This window comes from Pelodiscus sinensis, chromosome W (genome assembly GCF_052426305.1).
Source record: "Pelodiscus sinensis isolate ZL-2025 chromosome W, ASM5242630v1, whole genome shotgun sequence".
Lineage (NCBI taxonomy): Eukaryota > Metazoa > Chordata > Testudines > Trionychidae > Pelodiscus > Pelodiscus sinensis.
The window spans coordinates 207501-215915 of record NC_143084.1 but is presented as its reverse complement, the minus strand read 5'-3'; the positions used below and the strand labels follow the sequence as shown (position 1 = coordinate 215915).

Sequence of the window (8415 nt, the reverse complement as noted above, 5' to 3'; positions counted from 1 at the left end):
CAGGGCCTGCTGCAGCGCCTGCTGCAGTGCCACCCCTGGTGGCCCTGGCGTACCCCTGCCGCAGCTCCTTCACTTTCAGGCACACCTGCTCCTGGGTGCGCCTGTGTCCCTTTCGGGCCATGGTGGCTGCTATGCGCCCGTAGACGGCTGCGTTCCTCCTACTAGTGCGGAGATCATGGACGTTGGGGGCCTGCCCCCAAACCTCAGTGAGGTCCATGATCTCCGCACTAGTCCAGGAGGGAGCCCGCCGTCTACAGCCCCTGGGTGCTGGGGGACTGGGTGGGGGACAGCTGGCTGTCACTGGCTGCCTGGCTCATCCTGGGGCCACTGGATCGGGGCAGAGACTGCTGGCAGGGCTGGCTCTGGCAAGTGCTGACTGACCAGAGTCTACCCCTTTAAGGGCCCCGGGGCTGGGAGAGAGGAGAGGAGTTTTCCTGGTTTGGCCCAGAGTGGCCACCAGGGGGAACCTGGGAAGGGCTAGCCTCCCGCTAGTTCGAATTAAGGGGCTACACAGCCCTTAATTCGAACTACTTAATTCAAACTAGGCTTAGTCCTCGTAGAATGAGGTTTACCTAGTTCGAATTAAGTGCTCCGCTAGTTCCAATTAAATTCGAAATAGTGGTTTGCATGTGTAACCCCTATGAAAGTTAATTCGAACTAACGGCTGTTAGTTCGAATTAACTTTGTAGTGTAGACATACCCTGAGTGTAGGAACAGAATCTGGACACCGTGTATGAAGCAAGCAAAAGGGTTTATTACACACAGTGCTGGTGGAGTGTCACTTTGCTTATTAGGCTTGGTGAACACTGCCAAACAATAGGTTACAATTGATTATATAGTATTCTGATGGGTGGAGGAAACGATGCGGGGGGGGGGGGGAGATCCCAGACTCCCTGGGTAGGTGGTAGATGAGAGGCAAAATGAGGGCAATAATCTAAAGGTTACATAGTGTTTTCCACCCACAGCTTGCAGAATACCTTATATATAGTTAAACAAGTACTTAACACATAATTGACAATTGATGTCTGCTTTGTTTAAGTGGTGATGTGTCCGTCAGCATCAGGATGGCATCTTTGCAGGGATGTGATCCATTGGTGTTATTCCTGGGGAATTAAAGCAGAAGGCAGTAAAGGTACATGACAATTGTGTATTTGTTCCTAGCACCATTGAATGTGATAGTGCTATGTCCTGTCTCTCATCCATAGGGCCTTTTCCCTGGAATGTAATTGTCTGGGTAGTTATCTCTAGGCTGATCTTCCTCCAATGGGCTAAGAAGGGGGGGCACGGATAACCTTCTACTCAGCTGTGCCTTTGACATATATGTTTGTAGGCCTGTTCCAGACTTAAAAATAGGGGTTCTTAACAGAATATCATAGCCTGCCTCAGAAATGTTTACCCTACACTGAGATTCTCATGGACTTCAGTGACAGTAACGGTGGGTCCTGTGGCACTTTAAAGATTGTCAGATGCACAAATAAATCTGTTAAAGTGGTTTTTACCCACAAAAGCTTATGCCCAAATAAATCTGCCAGTCTTTAAAGTGCCACAGGACTTATCATTTTTACAGATAGAGACTAACACTACTACCCCACTGAGACTTCAGTGAAAGTGATTAGCTCATGGTTTAATTGTGTAACAGTAATGGAATCTTTGTAATATGAAGGACGTGGCTATGAACCTTTGAGGGGAGGTAGGGAGAGGCTGCCTGCTTTAGTGTGCAGATTCCAGGCTGTGTGTATTTGGTAAATGCATATTAGCAGTATTCTACTGAGTTTTATAGCCACTTGGATCTGTCAGCTGGATCAGTAAGTCGGCAGAGCAAAACAGTTATGGCCACGGAGGTCTTTGTCTTACAAAATAATCTCTGTAGTAAGAGACACAAAAGTCACCCTTCAAGCTAGTCCTTTGATCCCTATCTGAGGAAGCAGACTTTCCCAGTCAGCCTCTTAACATGCTTTTTCAGAACACTTTGCCAGGGAAGGAGGAAGTCTGAGCTGCAGTTAACCTCTGGTTCACCAGGGACCTCTCAATGCCTTGTAACCCCTTACAATGACATGAAGTGTTTATTATTATGTAATGTACTTCTTCAGCCCAAGATGACCAAAGGAGAGAGTCATCTAGAAGACTGCTTGTTTGGTAGTGTGAGAGGAGTGTTCTTTTGTAAATTATATTTGGTTGTTCTTTTTCACCAGGTGAACTTCTAGATGGACAAAGAGGACTGGTCCCTTCAAACTTTGTGGATTTTGTTCAAGATAACGAGTCCTGTTTGTTGAGCACCTTAGGCAGCAAGCAGGATCAGAATTTTATCAACCATTCAGGTTATGCTTTGGATGGAGATAGTCTACTGGAGATCAATCCACCAAGTCACATAGAGTCCAGTGTAATCAGCAATGGCACAGGGACTCTTGATATGAACATTGATGAAATTGGAGAAGACGTTGCGCCCTATCCTAGAAAAATAACCCTTATTAAGCAACTAGCCAAAAGTGTTATTGTGGGCTGGGAGCCACCAGTCGTGCCTCCTTGATGGGGAACGATTAACAGTTACAACATCCTGGTTGACAAAGAAATACGCATGAATGTGTCCTTGGGAAGCAGAACTAAAGCTCTTATAGAAAAACTTAACATTGCTACTTGCACATACCGAATATCGATTCAGAGCATTACAAGCAGAGGTACTTCAGATGAGCTGCACTTTGTTAGTTGGGAAGGATGTCATTGTGGCACCTTCACATCTTAAGGTGGATAACATAACCCAGATTTCTGCTGAGCTGTCCTGGCTTCCTACCAATAGCAATTACAGTCATGTGATCTTTCTGAATGAAGAAGAGTTTGACATTGTCAAGGCTGCTAGCTATAGGTACCAGTTTTTTAATTTGAAGCCCAGTATAGCCTACAAGGTGAAGGTCATGGCAAAGCCCCATCAGATGCCCTGGCAGCTTCCTCTGGAGCAACGGGGGGAAAAGGAAGCATTTGTGGAATTTTCTACATTGCCAGCAGGTTTGATATTTTACTGTCCTTTAACTTTGCAATTGCTCTAGAAATGGCAGGTGCACCAAGACTAGTCAAAAAAAAGTCCTCCAGTGTCTAAGTTCTGAATCAGCCTCATGCAAAAAAAATGGTAATGGAAAGCATTCCTTCTCAGTGTTGCATAATTAGTGGTATAGACCATGAACTTGCATTTGAAGCTGCCTGTGTAGCTTCAGTTGCAGCAACAAGGCCTTTGTTGTTTGAAATGTGTGATGGTACACACAGTGTTCTGACTCAACCCACTGAAAAGTCAGGAGGTTTTTGTTGTTAATGCTCTAAAGCTGGACTGACTCCATTGAACGTAATGGGTTTTAACTAATCTTTGATTTTAGAAAATGAGACGTTTATGAAGCAAATGTGTCACACATTTTAAGTAACATATAAAAGCTGAGGTGGTTGCAACAAAGGTCTTGAACCATCACATCTCAAAATGTGATAATCACCTTTATAATGAAATTTCTATTATGGATTATATATACTTCGCTGCCAAGGGTGGTAAAGCAGTGTAAATGGACTATGCCAGGTTGCATAATCCTGCAGTTATCTGTGCCAGGTCTTCTGTGAGAGATCAGAGGAGAAGTAAACACTACCTGATAAAGAGATCATATTTTTTTTTAATGGATCATAGAATCCTAGGGCTGGAAGAGACCTCAGGAGGTCATCAAGTCCAGCCCTCTGCCCAAGGCAGGACCAATCCCAACTCAATCAACCCAGCCAGGGCTTGGTCAAACCGAGACTTAAAAACTTCTAGGGAAGGAGATTCCACCACCTCCCTAGGTAACCCATTCCAGTGCTTCACCACCCTCCTAGGGAAATAGTTTTTCCTAATATCCAACCTAGACCTCCCCCACTGTAACTTGAGACCATTGCTCCTCCTTCTGCCATCCATCACTACTGTGAACAGCCTCTCTCCATCCTCTTTGGAACCTCCCTTCAGGAAGTTGAAGGCTGCTATCAAATCCCCCCTCACTCTTGTGCAGACTAAACGAACCCAAATCCCTCAGTCTCTCCTCATAGGTCATGTGCTCCAGCCCCCTCATCATTTTGGTCACCCTCCACTGGACCCTTTCCAATGCGTCCACATCCTTTCTATAGTAGGGGGGTCCAGAACTGGACACAATACTCCAGATGTGGCCTCACCAGAGCCGAATAAAGGGGAATAATCACTTCTCTGGATCTGCTGGCAATGCTCCTCTTAATGCACCCTAATATGTCATTAGGCCTCTTGGCTACAAGGGCACACTGTTAACTCATATCCAGCTTCTCATCCACTGTAACCCCCAGGTCCTTTTCTGCAGAACCGCTACTTACCCAGTCAGTCCCCAGCCTGTAACTATGCTTGGGATTCTTCCGTCCAAAGTGCAGGACTCTACACTTGTCCTTGTTGAACCTCATCAGATTTCTTTTGGCCCAATCCTCTAATCTGTCCAGGTCACTCTGGATCCTATCGCTGCCCTCCAATGTATCTACCTCTCCCCCTAGCTTAGTGTCATCTGCGAACTTGCTGAGGGTGCAATCCATCCCCTCATCCAGGTCATTAATAAAGATATTGAACAAAACCGGTCCTAGAACTGATCCTTGGGGCACTCCACTAGAAACCGACCGCCATCCTGACATCGAGCCGTTGATCACTACCCGCTGGGCCCGACCTTCCAGCCATCTTTCTATCCATCTTAAGGTCCATTTATCCAATCCACATTCCCTTAACTTGCTGGAAAGAATATTGTGGGAGACTGTATCAAAAGGCTTGCTAAAGTCAAGGTATATCACATCCACCGACTTTCCCATATCCACAGAGCCAGTTACCTCATCATAGAAGCTAATCAGATTGGTCAGGCATGACTTGCCCTTGGTGAATCCATGTTGACTATTCCTGATCACTTTCTCCGCTTCCAAGTACTTCAAAATGGATTCCTTGAGGATCCCCGCCATGATTTTTCCGGGGACTGAGGTAAGGTTGACTGGTCTGTAGTTCCCTGGATCGTCCTGTAGCCAGACGTGAACCCCCATTTTAACATCCATCTTTGTCTGCTTGAAACCATGCAGGGCACATCAGAGCAGGAAAACAGCATATTCTTTGAAAACCTTGGAGCAGGAGGTTTAGATATGCTGGCTCAGTGACCGTGACCAACTGTAAGCAGAGATAGGAGGGTGGTCAAAGTAATTGTTGACCAAGAGGCTGTACATCGTGCCCTTGACTTAACCCATATTGATACGAACACACAACCGTCCGCAGGGGGAGGAATCTCCCGCCCAACAAGAACATCCGGCAGTCCTAATTTAGCTATCTTCCTCTCTTACAAGTGTAAATTAACTTGAAACTTGCTTGTAAGAACTGGCGCCACAAAACGGACCAGTAAAATTTGGCCTCTTAAGATAAGAAAGAGAATACAGGCCCCCAGGGATATAAAGATAGGTCCAGCAGCACACTTACTCTAAGCGTCAATCTACCACCTATCTGCTGGTCGGGTTTGGTGTTTGACCTCCCGAGGTTCCAGAGGGGACGCCCACCTCGTATTCGTCTTTCCGAGGAATTGAGAGACTGGCCCTGGCCTGACACGCTGGAGTCGAGAGGCACAGAAGGGGGTAAAAATTGTACCTGGATGTGGTCCTTTGTTTAAGTATATATATACATAGTGTTAGAGCTCTTTAAAGATTAAGCTGTCACTTGGTACCATTATTTCTATTTTCTATCTTTACCTTTTTTTCCTGTAACCATTTTTTAAGATCTATCTATATTTTGCTAGCATTTAAGAAATAGAGCAATAGCCATTGTAACCATATGATTTATAAGTTCCTTTAATAAACCTGTAACTGTTTAAGTTTTAACCTGACTCCTTCAGTTGCTGTAATAGAACCAAGCACAATTTAAAAGAACTTCAGCCAGTCATAAAGGGACAGACATAGGGAGAGCTTGGGCGTTTGGATCTGTGTCACTCCCAGGTGACAGGTCCTTGGGGCACCTTTCCAGCCTTCCCTAGGCTGCCCGCTGCGAAGGAACTTTGTGTTCTAGCAGCTAAAATCTAAGGTGTAATAAGCTCTTCCTACACACTGGGGCGTCTGTTAGCCTGTTTGGCTACCCTCTGCGAAGGGACTGTGGTCCTAGCAGTAAAGTCACGGACGTTAAAAAACTTTCGGGGCTCCTTTCAGCCTTCTGGGCTGCCCGCTGCGACGAGACTTCGTGTCTTAGCAGTCAAAGACTTAGGAGACATACCCACACACACTGCCCTGACCGTCGGCTGACACGTCCTTCTTCCCTATTTTAAAGATGGGCACTACATTTGCCTTTTTCCAGTCATCTGGGATCTCTCCCGATCTCCACGAGTTTTCAAAGATAATGGCCAAAGGTTCTGCAATGACATTTGCCAACTCCCTCAGTACCCTCGGATGCATTAAATCTGAGCCCATGGATTTGTGTATGTTTAGATTTTCTAAATAGTTCCTAACCTGTTCTTTTCCCACCAAGGGCTGTCCACCTCCTTCCCATACTGCGTTACCTAGTGCATTTGTCTGGGAGCCCACCTTGTCCGTGAATACAGAGGCAAAGAAATCATTGAGTACTTCAGCTTTCCCCACATCATCTGTCACTAGGTTACCTCCCTCATCCAGTAAGGGCTCCACACCCTCTCTGATCACCCTCTTATTCCTAACATGCCTGTAGAAGCCTTTCTTGTTCCCCTTCACATCCCTTGCTAGCTGCAATTCCAGTTGCGCTTTCGCCTTCCTGATAACTCCCCTGCATTCTCGAGCAATAGATTTATACTCCTCCCTAGTCATCTGTCCAAGTTTCCACTTCTTGTAAGCTTCCTTTTTGTGTTTAAGCTCACCAAGGATGTCCCCGGTAAGCCAATCTGGTCTTCTACCATATTTGCTTTTCTTACTGTGCATCAGGATGGTTTCTTCCTGTGCCTTCAATAAGGCTTCTTTAAAATACTGCCAGCTCTCCTGGACTCCTTTCCCCTTCATGTAAGTGTAACCCAGACACCTAGTGTGGTTACTGAGAAATGCAAGTGGTACCTAGCCCACAGCGACAGTTAAAACCAAGAGACCTCTACAGCATGGGCTAGGAGCTAACAGGCTTTTAGCTCAGAGAGTAGAGGCTCGGATATTCAGCTCCAGAGGTCCCAGCTTCAAATCTGCCTGGTGGCAGTTACATAAGCATCCCAGAGAATCCTACCCATCAGTTCTCTGAGGGAGTCAAAGTCTGCTTTTCTGAAGTCCAGGGTGTGTATTTTGCTCCTCTCCTTTCTTCCTTTGGTCAGGATCCTGAAATCTACCATCTCATGATCACTGCTTCCCAGGTTGTCACCCACCTCTACTTCCCCTACTAGTTCCTCCCTGTTTGTGAGCAGAAGGTCAAGCTGCGCATGGCCCCTGGTCGGTTCCTTCAGCACTTGTACCAAGAAGTTATCCCCAACATTCTCCAAAAACTTCCTGGATTGTCTGTGTACTGCTGTATTGGTCTCCCAACAGATGTCAGGGTGATTCAAGTCCCCCACGAGAACCAGGGCCTGCGATCTGGAAGCTTCTCTCAGTTGTCTGAAGAAAGCCTCATCTACCTCATCCACCTGATTTGGCGGCCTGTAGCAGACACCAACCACAACATCACCCCTGTTGCTTCCACCTCTAAACTTAACCCATAGACTCTCATCAGGCTTTCTTCTCTATAAATACTGGAGTTCAGAGCAATCATACTGCTTTCTTACATACAATGCAACTCCTCCTCCTTTTCTCCCCCGCCTGTTCTTCCTGAACAGTTTATACCCTTCCATGACAGTGCTCCAGTCATGCGAGTCATCCCACCAAGTCTCCATTATTCCAATCAAATCATAGTTTATTTATTTAAATATTTTTACCCCGCCTTTCTATTTAAAATATTCCAGGCGGCTTACAAGAACAAACAAAAAAATACAAATATATATAAAAATTTAAAATATGAGAACCCAGAGGGACGTAACCAGCTAAAAACATAGAGGGCTCGTCTACACTGGCCCCTTTTCCGGAAGGGGCATGTAAATTTCATGAGTCGTAGTAGGGAAATGCGCGGGGGATTTAAATATCCCCCGTGGCATTTAAATAAAAATGTCCGCCGCTTTTTTCCGGCTTTTAAAAAAGCCGGAAAAGAGCGTCTACACTGGCCCCGATCCTCCGGAAAAAGTGCCCTTTTCCGGTGGATCTTATTCCTACTTCAAAGTGACCGTAAAGTGAGGAAGGGCGGGCACCGTGGAGGGCTGTCCGGGCCGTGCAGGACGTCCTGGGGGGGGGCGAGGACGGGGCGGTTGGGCGCGAGAGAAAGAAGGGACCTGCGGAGGGCCCTCCTCTCGCGGTCAGACCCGCCACCGTCTGCGTTTCCCCCTCGGGGACAGCAGGCCGGCACCCGACCGG

General features: G+C 46.5%; 1 pseudogene; it reads left to right on the top strand.

The window, feature by feature from the left end:
* Nucleotides 1-1413: 1413 nt before the first annotated feature.
* Nucleotides 1414-5859, top strand: LOC106731537 (RIMS-binding protein 2-like; annotated as a pseudogene).
* Nucleotides 5860-8415: the final 2556 nt, after the last annotated feature.